The sequence below is a fragment of the Hemicordylus capensis genome, chromosome 4 (assembly GCF_027244095.1).
Source record: "Hemicordylus capensis ecotype Gifberg chromosome 4, rHemCap1.1.pri, whole genome shotgun sequence".
Classification (NCBI taxonomy): Eukaryota; Metazoa; Chordata; class Lepidosauria; order Squamata; family Cordylidae; genus Hemicordylus; species Hemicordylus capensis.
In genome coordinates, this window is record NC_069660.1 from 35,554,891 (window position 1) to 35,577,088 (window position 22,198).

At 46.4% G+C, this 22,198-nt stretch overlaps 1 long non-coding RNA gene across 1 annotated transcript in view; it reads left to right on the forward strand.

Moving 5' to 3' along the window:
- The first annotated feature begins 7,584 nt into the window (after window positions 1-7,584).
- The window catches only part of LOC128352844 (uncharacterized), a 93,465-nt gene continuing 78,851 nt past the window's right edge, over window positions 7,585-22,198 (forward strand). Inside the window, exons 1-2 of the long non-coding RNA XR_008320655.1 lie at window positions 7,585-8,026; window positions 8,712-8,800. This is a non-coding gene — a long non-coding RNA (uncharacterized LOC128352844). The remainder of the gene's footprint in view (window positions 8,027-8,711; window positions 8,801-22,198) is intronic.

Here is a 22,198-nt window from a genome sequence, read left to right on the forward strand (position 1 = left end):
CACCCCCGGCATAAAAGTCAAGCTAAATCAGCGTTAAAGTACACTGCAAACAAAGAATTACTTCCTGTAAACTATAAAGGCTTAAAATACAGCCAAGAATATACTTTACCTAGAAATGGGGGGGGGGGTTGTGCAGAGGATTGCAAGAGGATGTGTTCTTGCACTCTGAAATTGGAGCGTTTGTTATTTCTCTGTGTAAACCGCCCTGAGCCATTTTTGGAAGGGTGGTATAGAAATCAAATTATTATTATTATTATTATTTATGTAAGTTGCTGACAATGCTTGGCACTGTCAAGGGCCATTTGAAATGTGAAGGTTTTTAATATTAGACCTGAACAAAAGCTGGTTGCAACATCAAAATAATGTGCACATCTAGAGAGATGCTATTGTTTTGTGTTTCCTCTTCAGCCACTGGCTGTGATTTTAATTGTGCTGGAGGATCTTCATTAGAGCCAGTGTGGTGTAGTGGTTAAAGTGCTGGACTAGGACCAAGGAGACTGGAGTTCAAATCCCCATTCAGCCATAAAACTAGCTGGGTGACTCCGGGCCAATCACTTCTCTCTCAGCCTAACCTACCTCACAGGGTTGTTGTGAAGATAAACTTAAGTATGTAGTATACCTATACCGCCCTGGGCTCCTTGGAGGAAGAGCGGGATATAAATGTAATCATCATCATCATCATCATCATCACAGCCAGTGGCTGAAGAAATTTGCACGGTGGAGGTGGGGGACACACCGGCTCTTGGTTTCAGGTAAATACAGTTTAGACTCTGCAGCCCTGTGGTAGTTTTGGAGATGAGCGCCACCTAGCGTTTAATGGGACTAATTAAAAATTTCTTTTCACAAAGGCACATTAAACTTTTTTCTAATTAAAAAAAGTTATCTATTTTTCCATGGAGCTAGGAAACCACTTATATTAAAACAAAAGATTGACACCTCCACAAGATCTATTTGTAATCCAAAAGTCAAAAGAGAAGTTCAGCTTAGCATTAATCCTAAAGCATTGCTCCTGTAGTCTGTACTCCAAACAATAAAACAATGGGCCAGTTCAGAAGTACATTTTAACTGCGGTTGTAGCTGCCTGAGGTTGTAACTGTAGTACACCCAAGTGCGCAAAACCTCAGTTAAGGGTCTAAAGTTAACTCCAGTTTCCCTCGCCAAACTCTAGTTGGAACCCTAGGTTTCCCCTAAGCTTCACCACGAACTGTGGTTTTGCTGCCAAAGAGTTATGCCCGAATGCAGACTGGGCCATAACCATGGTTAAGCAGCTATTTCTCACCCCAGTCATAGAGGCAGCAGTGCAGACCCACCTGAGAATGTGGCTGCTCAGTTCTTTAGGCACTTCTTGCTGGCAGTCACTCGGAAAACCAACCACACCCCTCCTGTCAGCCGTGCAGCTATGGAATTGCTAGGCAACAGGAACGCTGACATGCCCCATGCTAGCCTGTCAAGCTGCACAGCCTCTCGGGCGTAGCCCCCCATTCCAACTCTGTCCCTCGCTCCCCCCACCGGGCAAGAAGTAGGACGAGGGCACGGGATGACAGGATGGGCACTCAGCGCTATGCTCCCTGAGAAAGGATCAACAGTCATGGATGTCCACAACCACAAACACTTCAAATGGCAGAAAAATCAGGGCAACCCTTGTATCATGGTTCCAGGAGTGGGTGGGTGGGGGAGGCTTGGGGTGGGTGACTGGGGGAAAAAAGAAGGCAGTTACATTTTTTACACAGAAAGGGTGGGGAAAGGGGGCCCCAACCACTTCCCCAGGGGTTCACACGTACAATATTTGGTGCACTTCATGAGAAGAACTATCATAAGTATGTAAGCACAGCTCTGCTGGATCTGGCCGAAGGCCCATCTAGTCGAGCATCCTGTTTCACACAGTGGCACATCAAATAGCAATAGCACTTACATTTATATACCGCTCTATAGCTGAAAGCTCTCTAAGCGGTTTACAATGATTTAGCATATTGCCCCCAACATTCTGGGTACTCATTTTACCGACCTCGGAAGGATGGAAGGCTGAGTCAACCTTGAGCCCCTGGTCAGGATCGAACTTGTAACCTTCTGGTTACAGGGCGGCAGTTTTACCACTGCGCCACCAGGGGCTCCTGGGGAGCCTACAGGCAAGAGTTGAGGGCATGCCCTCTCTCATGTTGTTGCTCCCTGCAACTGGTATTTACGGGCATCATGCCTCTGAGGCTGGAGGTGGCCTATAGCCACCAGACTATGCGCCAATGATAGACCTGTCATCATTGAATACGTATGTCTAAGCCCCTTTTAAAACCATCCAAGCTAGTGGACATCACCACATCCCATGGCAAAAATCCCAAAAATTTATTACGTGCTGTATGAAAAAATACTTCCTTTTGTTGGTCCTAAAATTCCCATTCTTCAGTTTCATGGGGTGGTGACCCCTGGTTCTAGTGTTTTGTGTGAGAGAAATTTTCCCCCTTCTGTCCACCCTCTCAACTCCATGCATAATTTATACACCTCGATCATATCTCCCCTTAGTCACCTGTTTTCCAAACTAAAGAGCCCCAGATTCTATAGCCTTGACTCATAAGGAAGGTGTGGGTAATGATCAGAATTCTCTTGTGTCACATCTAGATATTTCCTTGCCATTACAGACCAGGACCTCTAGCTCATGAGAGTAGCAGGCCATGGAGGCACACATGTGGGCCAGAGGGCTGCAGACGCCCAGCCGGGATACTATGTCCCTGTAAGCCCAGGGGAAGGGGACCCCAGCAACACCTTCCCTGTTCTCAGTGGCTGGTGGACAGCAGGATTAAAAGCACTCCCTCTGGCAGTTAGGTCTCCTCACAGCACATATGCATGAATTTCTCCACCTATCACACCCACATGGTCTGTCAGGATCACTGAAAATGCCAGCTCCTATCACCCAGGGTTCCCCTCAGTGGCTGATCTACATATGCTGCAACACCGGTCCTGGCCCAGGAATTTTGAACTGCTGGAAGGGTCTGCTCTGCAGCCCATAGCCCACCCTATCCATGCAAATGGTTTGTGTGGCAATGCTATTGGCAAGGTTTGAAAGGCAGCCCCCCCACCCTGAAGGGATTCCCGAGCAGCCAAGTTCTATCATTTTTACAGAAAGGTTCGGCAAGGTGGGGCCCAGCCCCTTCCCCTTTGGGGGGTTTGTGCCCCCAAAGCCTTGCTCATAATCAGGGCTGGTCACTAAAGACAGTCTTGAGTGACCTGAGATCCTTCTTCAGGGATCCAGACACCCGACCCAAGGCTCAGTGGCCGGGCATGAGAGTGACAGGCCACGGGGACACCCCCGGACAGCTCATGGGATGAACCATCAGAGTGGAGAGGAAAGAAGCAAATTGCTGAGACAAATCTGCCATGATGCCAGACACCAAAACTCCCCTTCTCCACCTAACACCTCCCTCACAAGAGCGTCAGGCTATGGGTGCTCTGAATAGAGCAAGGATGGTTTCTACCCTGGAGAACACATTCCTAGTCTTGGGGACCATGGACAAGCTGCTGTGATACCACACCCCCACCTGTCCATGTGTACACATGTACCCTTGACATTGCCCAAGAATGGCCATTCTACTTTCTGGTGGTGGCCCTGCCAATCCCCACGACTGTAGACCTGCACATGGCAGGAGAACAGACTGGGACCTGGGAATTTTGAATAGGTTGAAAGTTACATTCCGGTGTCCACCCCTCCAGCAACACCTTGTACGGCAAGGGAAAAGAGGGCTTCTTGAGCATATCTAGAAGAGTGTGAGGAGATTTTGGGGGATGTGTTCTGTTTTTTTTACAAAGGAAGCATGGGAAATTGGGGCACAGCCACTTCCACGAAAAGGGGGGGTTTACAACCCCTGATTAATCATGAGTGAGGCCGTGGTTACTCCTCATCAAGGCATGATGATGAGTGTGGCAAACAAATGGCCACATGGACTACACCCACTCACTAGAGTGTCGGGCCATGGGTACTCCGAGCAGAGCTGTGTTGCTGTGTGTTGGGAAGCGGTGGGTGGGGGTATCTCTGAAACTACTTTTCTGATCCCAGGGATGGCAGCTGAGCTGCCTGGGAAACCAGGCCCCTGCCTGGCCATCTGCATCTATGCAAAGGTGCACCATCGCCAGAGGCCCCTGCAGTCGACCAGCTGCCCCAGGGTTGGGACAGCAGAGGAAAGTGCCCTCTCCCGCAATTACCCATGCCTGTGTATCTGCATACGGTGCACAGATGGACCAGACCTGGGATTTAAAAACTTGAGTGAATGTACTGTCCCATTGGCCCACTCCAAGGCCGTGTGTATGGCCAGGCTATGGCACATGGTGTGTAGGGACGTCCTCTGGGATATGTGCAACACTGCAGAGAGATTTGGGGAGAGGAAAGTAGCAGTTTTCTTTTTTTCTATTTTTCAACAAAGATTGTTGAGGGGCCCCACTAGAGCGGGGGCCCCTTAGATTCACTGGTGGTTAAGTGGGCAGCTCAGGTCATGAGCTTGGCGTCCGCAAGTGGGGATAGTGCCTTAGCGGGCACAGCCATATCCTCAATGGGCTGGCCTTTTCATGATAGTGCGAGCCTGCTGGGGAGTAAGCTGCTTGCAGTGGCTTTGTGATGGATCTGGCTGGAGTGGTCTGCCGGGGTGTTCTCTTGTGAAATTTTCCATGGTCATGTTGGGATAGACCCCCCCCCCCCCGCCCTCCCATGACGTGCATATCCTATTCCAGCTAATGTGGGTTTCCCCCTCACCTCCAGCACTGAAAGAGTGATCCACCCTCCCATGCCCCAACATAAGGTGCATAAAGGCTCACCATCACCAGCAGAGGGCAGACTGGGACTGTTTGATTAGTCGCTCTTGAAGTGAATGATACCCTTTTAAAACTCCTTTAGCCCATTATGAACTTTTATATGTCGTCCTTGTCTTCTCTACAGAGATCAGGTTTATGTGAGTACAGCCAGACCGACATAATTGTATCTTAGAAGGGATGGCTTTCCTCTCTGCATTTGCCAAGCATGGAACCTGATGGCATCTCTGAGATAGCAGAAAAGATCACAAAACCAATCAGATTTGGAAAGCCTCCATTCATGTGTTCAGCTTCCAAATAAATGCACAGTGCCTCTCTAACTTACTCTCAGGATGACATCTGTGGTGGCAGCAGTTTCTGTGATGGCAATGTGAATGGCAATTGGGGCAGATTCCTATTGCCTCATCCATTCTCAGCAGGGCCATAGAAAGGTTGGCGGCAGCCCCTCCCTTGCCACGTCTTTGTGGCTCCCTGCCACTGCCTCCCCCCACCTGCCACACACACACACCTACCTGCTGAGGAAGGTGATGGTCTACGCTTACATATTTCAATGACTGTCACACCACTTGTATTGGTATCAGCATGTCAATGTAGCTCTAGTGCTGGTTCTAGTGCTGTGAGAGGGGGCTTCTCTCTCTCTCCACTCTCTCTTTGCCATACATAATTTTATAGACCTCTATCATGGCTCTCCTTAGTAGTCTATTTTTCTATGTCAAGGGTTCCCAACCAGTGGTACTCCAGATGTTGCTGAACTTCAACTTCCACCATCCCCAGTCACAATAAATTGTAGCTGGGGATGATGAGAGCTGTATTTCAGGAACATCTGGACCATATGCCTGGAATTCCCAATGTAGAACGTCTGTGTCCATGTGGGCCAGGGGAAGTGGAAGAATGGATTCATGGGGGTGTGTGTGTTTGGGTTGGGTGGGGTTTTTTTGTAACTTCTATAATGGGTTATACATGATAGATTTATTTTGCCATTTTTGCTTATGGTTTATTCTGAGAGATCTTTGGGGTTCTATGTAAATTTTTAAATAGCAAAAACCAGGCCCCATGTTACAAAAAAAGCAGCCAGGTTTTTTTAGTTTTGGCCATCAAGATACATGGCAAGCTGATATAATCCTGTACTGAACCATCAGATTGGCTGACAATGTCCAACTGGAGAAAGGTTTTTTGCTGACTTATCATGCTTACCAACCAGTCACAGAGCATCCTTGTATTGCACAGCAGCAAGTTCTGCATTGCCAGTTGCCATGCAAGGAATATTGTTGATTAACTCATCAGGCATCATAACAATTCCGAGTTCAAAAGTAATTGCTTAGCCACATGGCAAACCCATTTTGTTAGGAAGCAAGTGATTTTGAACTGCTGGATAGAATAATTTATTGGTAAATATTCATATAGCTCCGGTGGTATCACATTATAGAGTTCAAAACAGAATTAAGGCCATGTTCTCCCATGCAATAACTACAATTATGTTTATGCAAAGATATTTCCCCTTGTAGTAAGAGATACAAAATCTAAACCTAAGCTATATATTGGTTGCATTCAGACGTTCAGTATAACTGCAGTTAACCCTGACCGGAATTAAAATTCCTAACTCCAATTCACGCTGCAGACATACAGCAAACTCAGTCAGCCTAACTGGAGTTTCAGGATTGGGGAGCCTCTCCCTGCTGCCTGGCCTCCCAGTCAGCTCCGTGGCCAGACTGTGGGGAAAGCTTCACCACATCAGCTGCTTGGCCATGATTGACTATGATTTCCAGAGGAACATGCCAACCACAATCATGCATTTTCGGAATGCTCCTAGAAAGTTCTAAATAATAGAACTTGGCTGCTCGGGAATCCCTTTCAAACCTTGCCAATAGCATTCCCACACAAACCATTTGCATGGATAGTGTGGGCGATGGGCTGCAGAGCAGACCCTTCCAGCAATTCAATATTCCCAGGCCAGGACTGGTGTTGCAGTGTGTGTAGATCAGCCGCTGCGGGGATCCCCGCGTGATAGGAGCTGGCATTTTCATTGATCCTGCCAAACTGCGTAGATGTGGTAGATGGAGAAAATCATGTATATGTGCAGACTGCCAGAGGGAGTGCTTTTAATCCTGCTGTCCACCAGCCACCTAGACCAAGGAAGGTGTTGCTGGGGTACCCTTTTGCTGAGGTATCCTTGGGTGGGTCTGCACTGCTGCCTCTATGATTGGGGTGAGAAATAGGTGCTTAACTGTGGTTATGGCCAAGTCTGCATTCGGGCATAACTCTTTGGGGGTAAAAGTTGGTGGCAAAGCTTAGAGAAAACCTAGGGTTCCAATTGGAATTTGGCAGGAAAACCTGGAGTTAACTTTAGACCCTTAACTGAGGTTTTGCGCACTTGGGTATGCTACAGTTAGAACCTCAGGCAACTACAACTGCGGTTAAAGTGTATGTCTGAACCAGCCCATTGTTTTATTGTTTGTTGACTACAGGCACAATGCTTTAGGATTAATGCCAAGCTGAACTTCTCTTTTGACTTTTGGATTACAAATAGATCTTGTGGAGGTGTCAATTTTTTGTTTTAATATAAGTGGTTTCCTAACTCCATGGAAAAATAGATGACTTTTTTTAATTAGAAAAAAGTTTAATGTGCCTTTGCGCAAAGAAATTTTTAAATTAGTCCCATTAAACGCTAGGTGGCACTCTTCTCCTAAACTACCACAGGGCTGCAGAGTCTAAACTGTATTTACGTGAATCCAAGAGCAGCCCCCCCTTTTTTATTTTAAATTTCAGGAGGCCATCTTAAATTCAGAGTCCTGCTCCTTTTGAGTAAATGCAGGGATAGCCTGTCTTTAGCCTCTACTTTTCAAGGGGGTGGTCTTAAATTTAGAGTCATCTTGGATTCGGGCAAATACAGTAATCTGTGCCTTGGCCGCTCATGTCAAGAGCTTTGAAGCTGGAAGGGGATGAAGAGCTGTCGCTGCTGCAGCCATTGTCACAATCACCATGGAACCTGCTGCCGCCACGGCCGTTTTCCTAAGAGCTTGCTTGATAGGTAATGGGCATTGATTTGGGAACTGAAGGCGTGAATGAAGAATATATCGTCCCCCCTCCCCAGATCAAGGACATGTCCAGGTCAAGGACATGAAATACTTAAAGACCATCCCTTCACAGATCACTTCTTCCTGGGGTTCCAGCGGAATATGTTACTTCTAAAGTTCCAGGTCAATGAATCATTCAGCTGAAGCTTGGTTTTTTAATTGAGGTAAGTAGGCTGGTGATGTCGAACCACAAGAATCTCCACAGGTACAATAGTATAGTGCAGGATATTGTTGCTTGTACAGGATGTCCATCATTGAAGCAAGAGTTAACCTAAAAAAGAAGAATGAAGTAGTAAGATATACTGGAGTAAATGCTGGCAGAAAGCAGAGCGGCATCCTCACTAACCACGTGCCTAGCTGTGGCCTGGGTGACTTTGGGCCAGTCGTTGTTTATTATTATTATTATTATTATTATTATTTTGCATTTATATCCCGCTCTTCCTCCAAGGAGCCCAGAGCGGTGTACTACATACTTAAGTTTCTCCTCACAACAACCCTGTGAAGTAGGTTAGGCTGAGAAGGTTAGGTTTATCTCTCAGTCTAAGCTACATCACAATGGTGTTGTGAAAAGAATCATATCCATGTACACCACTCTGGGCTCCGTGGAGGAAGAGCAGGATATAAATATAAAAATAAATAAATTACCCTGGGATTAATACAGGAACCAATAGCTATATTATATGAAGAGAAAAGACAGCCAAGATGAGAATATTGAGACTGATGTTACTTCCACTGGGACATAACCCCTGTCCTGAATGTGAACATAATTTTGCATATATGGATATGATATCTTTTAAATTGTTTTTTAAATTATTTTCCCCCTTTGTTCTCCAACCCTGTTCCCCCAAGGCTTCCTCATGTAGAATAATGCCTCTTGTTCCTGTTCTTTGATGTGAGATATTTTTACATCAAGCATTGAAATCCTCTTCTGAAGTAAGGTGAGTTCTAAATCCAAATACACATGTAGGTGTAGTAATATTATTTAGCAATTAGCCAAAGGGATGGAGACAGACTGAATGGTCAATGTTAATTGCCTAGGACAACATTGGACTTCTCCCCGCCACCAGCCTTCAAACACAATTACCATGACCTGATGATAAGGTGTATTTTTCCTTCCTGTATCCAAACATGTGTGGAATCAGTTGGCAAGATCCCCAGCCAGAGAACTGCATACCAAGCCAGATGTTCTAAACTGAGTTGAGAGGGTGTGCAAAATTTGACTTTTGTTCCAGGCAAAAGATTCAGAAGCACCATTTCACATAAACTTTGTTGGAGCCAGGGAAGAAAAAAGTCTCCAGATACAAGCAGAGTGTTTAGAGTGGCCTCACTCTAGTCCACAGAGTCCCTGAAGTCAGGGCTGAACTAGATGAACATAAGAACAGCCCTGCTGGATCAGGTCCAAGGCCTATCTAGTCTAGCATCCTGTTTCACACAGTGGTCCACCAGATGCCTCTCAGAAGCCCATAGGTGAGGGCATGCCCTCTTTCTTGCTGTTTCTCCCCTGCAGCTGGTATTTAGAGGCACCTTTCCTCTAAATACCAGTTATTTAGGAGGTGGCCTATAGCCACCAGACTAGTAGTCATTGATACTAGACCTGTCCTCCATGAATCTGGCCAAGTCCCTTTGAAAGCTATCCAAGCTAGTGGCTATCACCACATCCTGTGGCAGAGAATTCCATAGATTAATTATGCATGTGTGAAAAAGTACTTCCTTTTGTCAATCCTAAATTTCCCAGCCTTCCGTTTCATGGGATGACCCCTGGTTCTAGTGTTGTGAGAGAGAGGGAGAAAAATTTCTTCCTGTCTACTCTCTCTATTCCATGTAGGACTAAATGGCAGGTATCTGTTATTGGTTATCCTGTATCTTTAAGGATATCCGGTTTTGTCAGATAGCACCTGCAGATGGCTCAATCTGTTCCAGGAACAGAGTACTGGGAAGGAAGAGATAAATTATTTCCCCCAGTGCAGCTTTCTTGATTCAAATCACAAACACAGGGGTGTAACTATAATTGAGAGGACTCGCTCAATTCAAAGAACCCAGGCCCTCAGCTCCTGAGGGTCCCCCAGCTCCACCCCTCCCTATTTTCTTCATTATCTCCCTCACTCTAAGGGGCCACCAGGGAGAGGGGCGAATACAGGCCCCCTAGCTATGCCCCTGCACACACATATAAGTTCATCAGGGCTGGCCCATAGATCAGGGAGCCCCAGGTGAAGCCTGGCTTTTGACGCATCCCCACCCCCTTCACTCTTAAGGGCAGGTGCCTCCTGTGAGGCAGGCAGGTGATCCCCCTTGCCCACCCTGGCTGTCTGGTTCTGTGTGTGCACCCGTAATCTGTCTGGCTGACTCTGACGTTTTGCACACATGGCCTAGGCTGTTGGTGCCCTTTCTTGCTTGGTGCCTTAGGCGGCTGCCAAGTTCACTGAGCAGCTGGTTGTCGCTGATGCTCACAATGAAGCTACGAATTGCTCTGTTAGGGAAAACTTCCCTGTATACAAGCTGTATATAACTGGGTCCAAGGTGATGCAAGCACTACTGGAGCATTTTTCTCCAGAAATTATTCCAGAGAAAAAATCTTCTGCCGATTTGATTCCATACAGAATCATATCAGCATGGTATTGATTAGGATCTGAGGGTGGGGGGTGGGCTTTATTGTTAATGAACAGCTGGCTTCTTGGAAGAAAGCCCGCTGCCTTCCAGTAGCTGCAGAGGTGGCACTTCTATCCTGCCCTATAATGCACCAGGGCAGGAAGTGACATCATGGCATTAAATGCTTTTCCTGGTGTGTTACTGGGAGTTGGGGGATGGCTGTACCTTTGCCTGTGGCCATTTCCCCCCAGTTATGCACCAAGGAAAAAATGCAACATTAAGACACTGCTTTTACATGTTTATATTTTAATTACCATTATTCAGTGTTTCTCAAATGTGTTTTATTGGCAGTTTTGTATTACAACTAGTATTAAGAAATCATATTGTATTGTAATCAAGTCATAGTTTTCATATTGATTAGTGTTGTATTTATGCCTGATTGATTAGTATGTATTTTGCTTTCCATAATCCAGTACCAATATTTATTTATTTTTTTAAAAAAATATTTATCTGTATGGCGGGGGTATGCAGGCAACATTGGCTCACAGCTGTTGTTGAATTACAACTCCCATCATCCCCAGCCCAGGGGCATAAGGACTATGGAGCCAGGTTGGACAATTGTCCCCCAGCCGCCAAGATCTGGGGAGAGCGCCAAGGCAGCCCCTTGCCCTCAGCCAGGATGCCCTCTTGCCCTGTCCTGCACTCAGCTGGCAAATGCAGTGCTCACCAGCTGGGCGTGTGAGGCACACCCCTCTGCTCCCCAGCCCGTGTTTCATTAATACGCTAGTTAGGCTGCCGGGGAGCCCAGCCAGCCAGCATTTCAGTGAAACACTGTCTGGGCAGGGAGGGAGGATCTGAATGGGGATGATGGGAGTTGTATTTCAACAACAGCTGGAGAGCTAAGTAGTATTCCCTATAAAAGGGATTCCCAGTTGTCATTGACTACAGCTCCCATAATCCCCAGCTCCACTGGCTTTTGCTTGGGGATTATGGGATTTGTAGTCAACAACATCTGGGAATCCTTGTTAGAGGGAACACGGTTGCCTACCCCTCCTATACAGCAATTTGAAATGCCACTGCTTTCTTCACAGAAGTCAGTTCTTCAATGAAGGTAAGTACTCCTACCCATCTTGATAATGATTATCAGCCTGATGCAATCCTGTCCTCCCTCTGCATCATTAATGCAGTGTGGGATGCCCAGGATCAGACCAATAATTTAGCCCATGCATAGCCCTAATACACAAATGTTTCCTAACTGGCATATAATAGCTTCAAGAGAATGGACGGATAGACAATCCTCATTGGGAAAGTGCTGTAGGGAAAGGATCCCCACATCATGAACCCGTACTGGGCTGGGCTGCTTGCAGCTGTTGTTTCCCAAAATTGAGAGAGAGGAACTCTCATCACAAATCCCCATCAGTTAGTTTGTCTACTTCAGGTATCAGTGAAAGAGGGAAGCAGGCCCTTGTGCACTCTGAAGAGATGATATTCTGCCCTTGCAAGCCATAAGGAATCCCACCATTCGTTACAACATTGTGCCTTTTCTTCTTCCCCAGACAGTCCAGGACTGATTTTCTGAGCATCCTGGATCAGACACAATACCACTTCCAACATGCTGATTTTATTCTGGGTTTTCCAAACCGCAGAGAAGCATTCACTCAAGCTGGTATTATACCAGCGAGATCTTTAAGTAGTTGTATTCACTTCCAACATGCAAACAAGACTTCCATGTAGAGACACAGCTTAAGATCTGGTTGAGCTTATGAGGCAAGACTACAACACCTAGGGCTTTTTTAGTTTAGAAAGAAGATGACTGTGGGGGACATGATAGAGGTCTATAAAATCATGCATGGTGTGGAGAAAGTGGACAGAGACAAAATTTTCTCCCATTATTATTATTATTATTATTATTATTATTAATACCCCGCCCCTTCAGTGCAGTACTGCTCAGGGCGGCTCACAACAATAAGATAGACACAAGATACAATAAAAGTAGTAAGATTAACTAAATTAAACAAGAAAAGAAAAAAGAAGAAGAAGAAAGCTGTCAGATTAAAAACCATAATCATTAGGTTCAAATTAAAACTAAAAATTATAAAAAGCTAAAGAAGCTAAAGAACCTACCAGATATAACAAAATAATAATAATAGAGCATTAAAAAGCCTCCTTTAAAAGGTGTGTTTTAAGATGTTTTTTAAAAACACTGAGAGAGGGAGCATGGCAAAGCTCTTCGGGGAGGGTGTTCCAAAGCTGAGAGGCCAGAACCAAAAAGGCCTTATCTCTAGTCCCTGCCAACCAGTTCTCTGTTAGCGGCAGGGTCATGAGCAGGGCCCTAGATGATGAGCGGGGGGCCCTGGCAGGTTCATATGGGCAAATGTTGACCAACAGGTACCCGGACCCAAGCTGTTTAGGGCTTTAAAGGTCAATACCAGCACCTTGAATTTAGCCTGGGAGCAGACAGGTAGCCACATAACACTAGAACCAGGAGTCATCCCTTGAAACTGATTGCCACAAAATTTAGGACCAACAAATAGAAGTATTTTTTCACACAACACACAATCAACTTGTGGAATTCTCTGCCACAAGATGTGGTGACAGCCAACAACCTGGATGGCTTTAAGAGGGGTTGGGATAATTTCATGGAAGAGAGGTCTATCAATGGCTACTAGTCGTAGGGCTATAGGCCACCTCCAGCCTCAGAGGCAGGATGCTTCTGAATACTGGTTGCAGGGGAGTAACAGCAGGAGAGGGGGCATGCCCTCAGCTCCTGTCTGTAGGCTCCCAGTGGCATCTGGTGGGCCACTGTATGAAACAGGATGCTGGACTAGATGGGCCATGGGCCTGATCCAGCACAGCTGTTCTTATGAGCTTAGTAATAAAGATTCTGGAATTGGGGATGTGTTCCTTCTGAAGGTTGTGAAAGCTGGAAATCAATTCACTAGTGGAAAGGACCGTAGTGTTTATCTGGGCTCAAAGATAAACCCTCAACTCCTGCCTGTGGCTTTCAGTGGCATCTGGTGGGCCACTGTGCGAAACAGGATGCTGGACTAGATGGGCCATGGGCCCGATCCAGCAGGGCTGTTCTTATGTTCTTATGTTCCTGTGTTTTTATGTTCAAAGCCTCTCTCTCTCTCTCTCTCTCTCTCTCTCTCTCTCTCTCTCAGAGAGAGCTTTTGCTTTTCCTGCCGGTTCCTTAGGCAGTGGGGAGGTGAATCCCATAAGCAAAGGAGATACCGGCACAGTTTTGGCTGGCTGAAAGAGCAGTAGTATAGTGATGTTTGTAGCAACCCATGTTGGCCATTATGCCACATCGCAGGCCAGCAAAGGGAAGCAAGCTGGCCGTGGCAACAATGGTGATTAGAAGAACCACAGAGGTCAGTAGAGGCCAGCAGCATGAGGGTGGGTAAACTGAAGTGGTGGCAATGGAAGCGGCGAATGACGGAGATGGCAAATTGTGGGGTGGGTGAGTGGGGCTGCAGCAGAGGTGGCACATGATGAGACCTGCAGCGGCTCCCCGCAGTGGGGCTACCGGAAATCTATATGCACAGCACACAGGAGCTCAATGGTTGGTACACCCCTTCGAAGCATAGAGACCTGACTAAACAACCCCTCATGCCTTGATTGCAAGCAGACACAGTTAATAGATTTCTGCATAAATAATGAGATACGTCTAGCTAATTCTAAAGGCAACAGAAACTAAGAGTAAGGCTAGTACTATAATAACATGGCTCTGTACTCCCAATGTTTTATAGGTCTGTGATGCTGTTAAGGCAGCACAGATCCTCTCTTTGTGAGGATAGTACATGTCACCTCCCAGTGATGAGGAAGTTCATTGCTCAGTGGCAACAATTTGTCCTCCCTCAGGTAATACAATAGATTTGATGGGTACAGTACCACGTATTGGTGCAACGCAGTCTCTCCCACATATAGTTTCACAGCACTTCTTTTCGCCTTCACATTGATAGTCATGATCACAAAGATTGGGGGGATTAAGCATCCGGCATCTTCCAGGAGCCACTGGACAGCGTCCAGGTTTCTCTGCAATAGAAAAAAAAGTGTCAAATGAAAAGCAAGTTCGCAACTGTGGTGCTTCTGGTACTGATCTTGACCTCCCAAGTGATGTACACTTCCCTTTTGATGCTTTCCCCTTCTAGTTTGTAAGCATCCCGGTGTGGGACATGGACTTGGCTGCTTCACTCAATAGAAAGCTGTTACCCCAGATAAATTACATATCCAATTCCACAGAGTGTTACAATCACCTTTCCCAACCTGGACTGGACCACTTGCAGCTGCTGTTTCCTAGATACAGCAAACTTAGGGTGAATTATTGGATATTGGCCATGCAGTGTGGTTGAAACAGGATGACAGGCACCAAATTGGCTCAGAAGCCACTTGCACAGAAAACCTATTGTTGATATGCAAACAGTCTCATTGAAATTTGTGTATGTGCTCCGCTCTGGGGGAAAGTGGAGGTTATATCACCCATGCTCAAAAACGGGAAGCTGCAGAAGAGTTGCCCTAGAACTGTCCTGAAACATCCCCAGTACCTAGAAGAGATTTCCTGGACAACTTGGGTTGCAAACTGTGATGTATTTCACCAGTCCATTATTCTCCATGTTATTGCCTTGCAAGAGCCCTTGGAAAGACTCCAAATCCCACGGGCCAGCTCACCTTTACTCCAGTAGCAGCTGGTGCAGGCACCCATGTGGGGTAGCAAGAGGCATCTTAAAGCATAAATTAGAAGGTGCTTGCCTCCACTCTGGCAGCTCCTGCAAGCTGCTCAGAGTTGCAGGACATACCCCATAACTTCCTGCAGCAGGGGATCAGCTCTGCCACTCATCTGGCTACCAGTGGGGGATTAGGTCCACAGAAGCCAGGTGAGTGCTGAGTGGCAGAGCCAACCCCCCACCACGGGGAGCTCTGGGCAGTGCGCTGGTGCTTGGGACTGCTTGCAGGTCCTGCCAGAATGGAGGTAATCACCTTCTAATTTATGCTCAAAGGTGCCTCTCACCAGTGCCCCCCACCCTCCGGCGCATGCACACCAGCCACTACGGCTTTACTCTGATGAGTGTGTGCAGAGGTAGGCTTGTTCACATGACTGCTGGCAGGATAGAAGAAGCGCCCAGCCTGAGTAGGAGAGCTGGGTACACGCCCAACATTTGGTCATGTGCTTGTGAACCTTAAGGTAGGAAGTGGGGAGAATGATCGTGTGTGAGGCGGCAACTGGATAGGTTTTTCCACCTACATCGGTAAAGTAAGAACAGCCCTGCTGGATCAGGCCCAAGGCCCATCTAGTCCAGCATCCTGTTTTGCACCGTGGCCTACCAGATGCCACTGGAAGCCACAGGCAGGAGTTGAGGGCGTGCCCTCTCTCCTGCCGTTTCTCCCCTGCAACTGGTACTCAGAGGCATCCTGCCTCTGTTGTTGTTGTGTTGTGCTCTCCTACTCAGTGCTTCTCCGACCCTGCCAGTAAACATGTGAAGATGCCTAGTTTAAGTACAGCAATGCTGCTACCGCTCTTCTCCTGACACCAGAGGCTTTGCAAGACTAGCGTGGGCTCAGAGACAAGATTTTAAAATGCCCCCCCCTCACTGAAGCTCAGCTCATGAAGTAAAGAAATCTTAAATGAGGCTGAATAATAGTAACAAAAAGCATAAGAACAGCCTTGCTGGATCAGGCCCAAGGCCCATCTAGTCCAGCATCCTGTTTCACACAGTGGCCCACCAGATGCCGCTGGAAGCCACAGACAGGAGTTGAGGGCGTGCCCTCTTTCCTGCCATTACTCCCCTGCAACTGGTACTCAGAGGCACCCTGCCCTTGATGCTGGAGGTGGCCCTGACTAGTAGCCATTGACTAGTAGCCATTGATAGACCTCTCCTCCATGAAGTCATGACTAGTAGCCATTGATAGACCTCTCCTCCATGAAGTCATCCAAACCCCTCTTAAAGCCATCCAGGTTGTTGGCTGTCACCACAGCCTGTGGCAGAGAATTCCACAAGTGGATCATGCGTTGTGTGAAAAAGTACTTCCGTTTGTTGGTCCTAGACCTCCTGGCAATCAATTTCATGGAGTGACCCCTGGTTCTAGTGTTGTGTGAGAGGGAAAAAGAATCTCTCTCTCTCCACTTTCTCCACACCATGCATGATTTTATAGACCTCTATCATGTCTCCCCGCAGTCGTCTTTTTTCTAAACTAAAAAGCCCCAGGTGTTGTAGTCTTGCCTCATAAGAAAGGTGCTCTAGGCCCCTGATCATCTTGGTTGCCCTCTTCTGTACCTTCTCCAGTTCAACAATGTCCTTTTTAAGATGTGGTGACCAGAATTGTACGCAGTACTCCAAGTGTGGCCGCACCATAGTTTTGTATAAGGGCATTATAATGTTAGCCGTTTTATTTTCAATCCCCTTTCTAATGATCCCTAGCATGGATTTTGCCTTTTTCACAGCTGCCGCACATTGAGTCGACACTTTCAACGAGCTGTCCACCACAACCCCAAGATCCCTCTCCTGGTCCGTCACCGACAGCTCGGATCCCATCAGCATATACTTGAAGTTGGGGTTTTTCGTCCCAATGTGCATCACTTTACACTTGCTAACATTGAACTGCATTTGCCATTTTGTCGCCCACTCCCCCAGTTTGGGGAGATCCTTTTGGAGCTGCTTACAATCCATTTGGGATTTCACTACCCGGAAGAGTTTGGTATCATCTGAAAATTTGGCCACATCGCTGCTTACCCCTGCTTCTAGATCATTTATGAACAAATTAAGAAGCACCGGTCCCAGTACAGATCCCTGGGGGACCCCACTTCTTACTTCCCTCCATTGTGAAAACTCTCGATTTATACCTACCCTCTGTATCCTGTCTTTCAACCAGTTAGCAATCCACACATGTACTTGTCCCTTTATCCCATGACAGCTAAGTTTCCTCAGGAGTCTTTGATGAGGAACTTTGTCAAAAGCTTTTTGGAAGTCCAGGTAGACTATGTCAACTGGATCACCTTGATCCACACACTTGTTGACACTCTCAAAGAAGTCCAAAAGGTTGGTGAGGCAAGATTTACCTTTGCGGAAGCCATGCTGGCTCACTCCCAGCAGGGCTTGTTCTTCTAGGTGCTTTACAATTTTATCCTTGAGGATGCTTTCCATCAATTTGCCTGGAACGGACGTTAGGCTAACTGGCCTGTAATTTCCCGGATTGCCCCTGGATCCCTTTTTGAAAATCGGTGTTACATTTGCTACTCTCCAGTCCTCTGGTACAGAGCCCAATTTCAGGGATAAGTTAAATATTTTGGCAAGGAGGTCGGCAATTTCACATTTGAGTTCTTTGAGGACTCTTGGATGGATGCCATCTGGCCCTGGTGATTTGTTAGCTTTCAGTTTTTCCAGACAGTTTAGAACATCATCCCTTGTCACTTCTATCCGACTCAGCTTTCTAGCCTCCATCCCTAAAAAGCCTGGTTCAGGAGCAGGTATATGCTCAGTATCCTCTGCTGTGAAGACAGATGCAAAGAACTCATTCTGCTTCTCTGCAACCTCCATATCCTCCTTAATGATCCCTTTCACTCCCTCATTGTCTAACGGTCCAACTGACTCCCTGGCAGGTTTCCTGCTTCTGATGTACTTAAAGAAGTTTTTGTTATTCCCCTTGATACTTTTGCCTAATGTTCCTCAAACTCTCTTTTTGCCTCCCTTATTGTCACCATAGTAAAATTTATATATAGAACATCATCTTTTAAAGGTTTTGTAAACTATGGACGATGCAAGTCATTTAATGGTACTAGAGAAAGACATGCTGTTCTGGTAGCTCCGGATCTTAATACTCACATCAATTTCGGAGGATGAATACAACTGAAGGAAGCCTGGGCGGGTGCGCAGCTGGGTGAGTCAGTCATGCGACTTGCCTCTGGGGGACCCCCAAGGCAGTGGGCCCCCAGGCAACTGTCTCCCCTTGCCCTATTATAGTTACGCCCCTGCCTGACACACAGGAATGCACAGCAACAAGTGGTGGGTGGGTGGGGAGAGAAGGGGGAAAGCCTTCTCCCTCCCTGCACAAATGACTCTGCTGCTACTGATGCTGTTTCCCACATGCCCTCAGCCCCAGTTGCCCAGACAAGTAAAGAAATGGTGGGTAGCTGGCAAGGGGAGGTTGGAGAACTTCCCCAAGCTTAGAAGGATTCCCACAGCTTGGACAATTGGCCTCTTCTTTTGGGGAGGCTTTTCTGAGATCCAAGAATTATTCTTCAAGCCCAAGCTTGTCAAACGTCACTAGTCTGATCACAGAAGGACATGATGTTGAAGAAAAGAGTTCTTAGCAAATGCAAAAAGGTTATAGAGACTTACCTCCTCGGTTTGGTTGACCAGATGCTGGTGGCATTTCTGACCAAAGCACTAGGAGGCCCACCAGGAGGAAAGCACTCAGTGTCTTCATGATGCTGGAAGAAATCAGGTTTAAGCACCCAGTACTGAAGTAGGCAAGTATTTAAGCTGCTGTATTGGAAGGGCTGGGTTAAAATGTGGTTGCTTCACTTATGTCATTGTCATCATACCTGGTTGCTAGCTACCTGTTGCTGAGTTCTATTGTGTAGCATTTCAAGACTATATCCCTTCTTGCAACAATAGATACTAGGATAGGTGGATGATGTTTCCTGTCAACATGACCTAGAAATTAATCTATTCACCTTTCTGAGTAGAGTTTAATTAATACGGAATGTCCAAATGAACACTTACTCCCTTCTTCTGAAAGAAGGATGTTGCCATATCTATTCCGAAGACTGGAAAAGGCAAAGAGAGAAAGGGGAAGAAATAAGAAATTTTTTCTTAGTTTTCAAAACTCAACATTATTTTGTTATTTTGTTTAGGATCAACACCTGTCCAAGAGTAGAGATTGGTAGTAAGGCAATTCACACAATTGAAAACTGGGTAGGACAATTGTCCTACCCCGGTTTGAGAGCTGGTGAGCTCCCAGTTGTGTGTGTGAGCAAACAACTAGATGGAAGAAGAGGAGTGATTGTGATTGTGTGTGCGGCAGGAACCTGGGTAGGGCAGTTTTTCCTCCTAGTTTGCTAAAGTGCTGGGTATGAAAGATGGGTAGGACAGGAGGGATGTGCAAAACCAGTTTGACTTGGACTGGTTTGATTTGAAGTGACTCGGTTCGACCAGTTCAAGCTTTAACCAGACCGGCCCTCCAAAAAGGGGAGCCAGTCTTAATTCGAGCCAAACCATGCCTGGTCAGATTGAATTGCTTTGGCCCCATTTGACTGGTTCAGCATGTTTGCAAAGGAGAATCTGGTAAGGATTGTGGGAGGGAGTACTGGCAGGGCCTAGGGGAGTCCCCGCTGGCCTGCCAGTCCACTGCTGCCGTGGTGCAAAAGGTGACCTCCTGCCCACCCTTTTTCAACCTCATAGGATTCCCTCTTTGCCTGTAAAGGGGAATCCCACTTTGGATTCCACTTTGCAAGCATGCAGAACCAGGGCAAACCGGTTCAACCCAGTTTGATTCAGTTCTAGTACATGAACTGAACTGCCAGACAGTTCTAACGAATTGGCTCACAGACCAGGCAGTTCAGTTTGACTTTGGTTTGAACTCAAACCAAGATGCCTGGAGTGATGCCATGCACACCTCTATAGGACGGAGCTGTTTTTGATTTTGTGAATGGCCTTAGTATCTGCAGGAAGAGACTTGTCTTGTCTATGAATTTAGCTAATGACAGGATTATGCTTCTGTTGAAAACATATGTGATTAACTGAGCTGAAACAGGCCTGGTTTTTCTGCGTTCCTCATTTTAATTAGCTCAAATTTGGATTTTCCTCTCTGGGTGACAAAATCCATTTTACGGTCAGGAGATTAAGTTTGCTACTGAAACTCTCAGTGATTCTATAGGAGGGGGTGAATTCTCCACCTCTTGCCTTGAATTTTCAGAAACAACCTGATTTTTTCCTCTCAAAATTAGGAAGAAATTAGACATTTTCTGAGCCAATCCATGACTTGAAACTGACAACACCCGTGTCAGCCAGGTCCCACCCCCCACTCCCTAGCACACTCCCTGCCAGGTCCTCATCTCGCCACCCTCTGCTTTCTGCTAACTGGTATCACAGTGGGAACAGCAGGGGAAGATGGAGTGTTTGTTTTCTTTCCTCCCTTGTCTCCAGGAGCTTTCCCAGACTGCAGGCTTTACTGCGAGGCTTTACTGTGAGTTCAAGTTTGCCCAAAAAACCCGACACAAAAATTGGAATTTTTTTACCCACTCCATCAGGGTAAGCTCTAACACACAATGAAAAACCTGAATCATGTAGTATCGATCTCCCCGATAGTTCTCAGGGACTTCGAGGTAAATCTGGAGGATATGTGAATGCATACTTACCCTTCCGTGGGGAAGCAAAGTAAAAATGCCAAAAAAAGTCTTGGTATAGTTCTGATCAAGCCTGACTGTTGTTTCCTTTCTCGGTGCATTGTGGGGTGAATGCAGGGGGGCAGTTGTGTTTAAAAGTATTCTTGCTGTGGTTGCCCAGAAAGCAAGTTTCCGGTTAAAGTAGTAGTAGTAGTAGTACTTTATTACAGCCAATGGCCACTCAATACAACAAAATAACAACAATACACAACACATCAGAAACATCAAGAGAAACTGCAATAAAAACAGTACAGTAAAAGTATCATATATGAAGAATTTTGTCTAGATAAAATCAGTTCACCCTCCTACTATACTATGCCCGCATCTAGCCTCTCAACATGTCTTCTGTGGAGTTTACTTGCAATACAAAGAAACTTGGCTACTTTTGTCGAGATGAAATCATCCAAGTCTGCAAGTAAAAACTCCACCTTCTCCTGACCTGAGGTCAATCTACGACCTCTTAAAAGGGGAAAAATTAATTCTCTTCTTAGCTCCTTATAGAAACAACAATTCAACAACACGTGTTCAGTAGATTCAACCTCTCCTGCATGACACGGGCACAATCTCTGGAGATAAGGGATTTTCAGAAATTGTCCTTCCAGGACGGCTGAAGGAAGGGCATTGAACCTGGCCGCAGTCATTGCTCTATGGTGTTCAATGAAGGATAGCTTTATCAAGTATCGAGCCGGGAGCCGACTATCAGCTTAGGCCCCCATAAAAACCCCAGGTCTTATTTTACTAACATCCTCCTGACTGGCAATGTCCATTATACGTTGGTTTATGGTGTCTGAGGCCTTCTCGAGGCCCATCTGTCTTATCACCGAAGATGAAAAACCCAACCTACTTAATCTGTTGTCAATGGCCTGTTTCCATCGGGTCTTAAAGGAATCTTCTAGGACTAACGGGGCAAGCCCATCAGGGCAGAAAAACAACTTGAGCCAAAAACTGAACATAGCCTTCCAGATTCTAGCCTCAATAGTAGGCCAACCCACTTCCAGTCTAAGGCATGCGTTGGGGACAGACCGAGCAACCCTCAGTATACCCCTGAGAAATTTGGTTTGAACAATTTCTATCCTCTGGAAGTTAGTGTAAGCGCCCATCTGCGCACCCACCATAAGTAGAGCCAAAACTTTGGCTTTGAAAAGCTCAAGGACCACCTGTACCGATTGGGCACGTTTTCTAATATGTAAAGATTGAATTGCCGAAGCGACTCTTTGGGTGTTGAGACTTACATAATCCCTGTGTGCAGCAAAGCTCTTATTTGCCTGCAGAACCCATCCTAAGTATTTAAATTGCCTCACTTGCTCCAATTTATGGCCATTTAAGGACCAGGCACAGTTTCTAGGTCTATTTGAGAAAACCATAA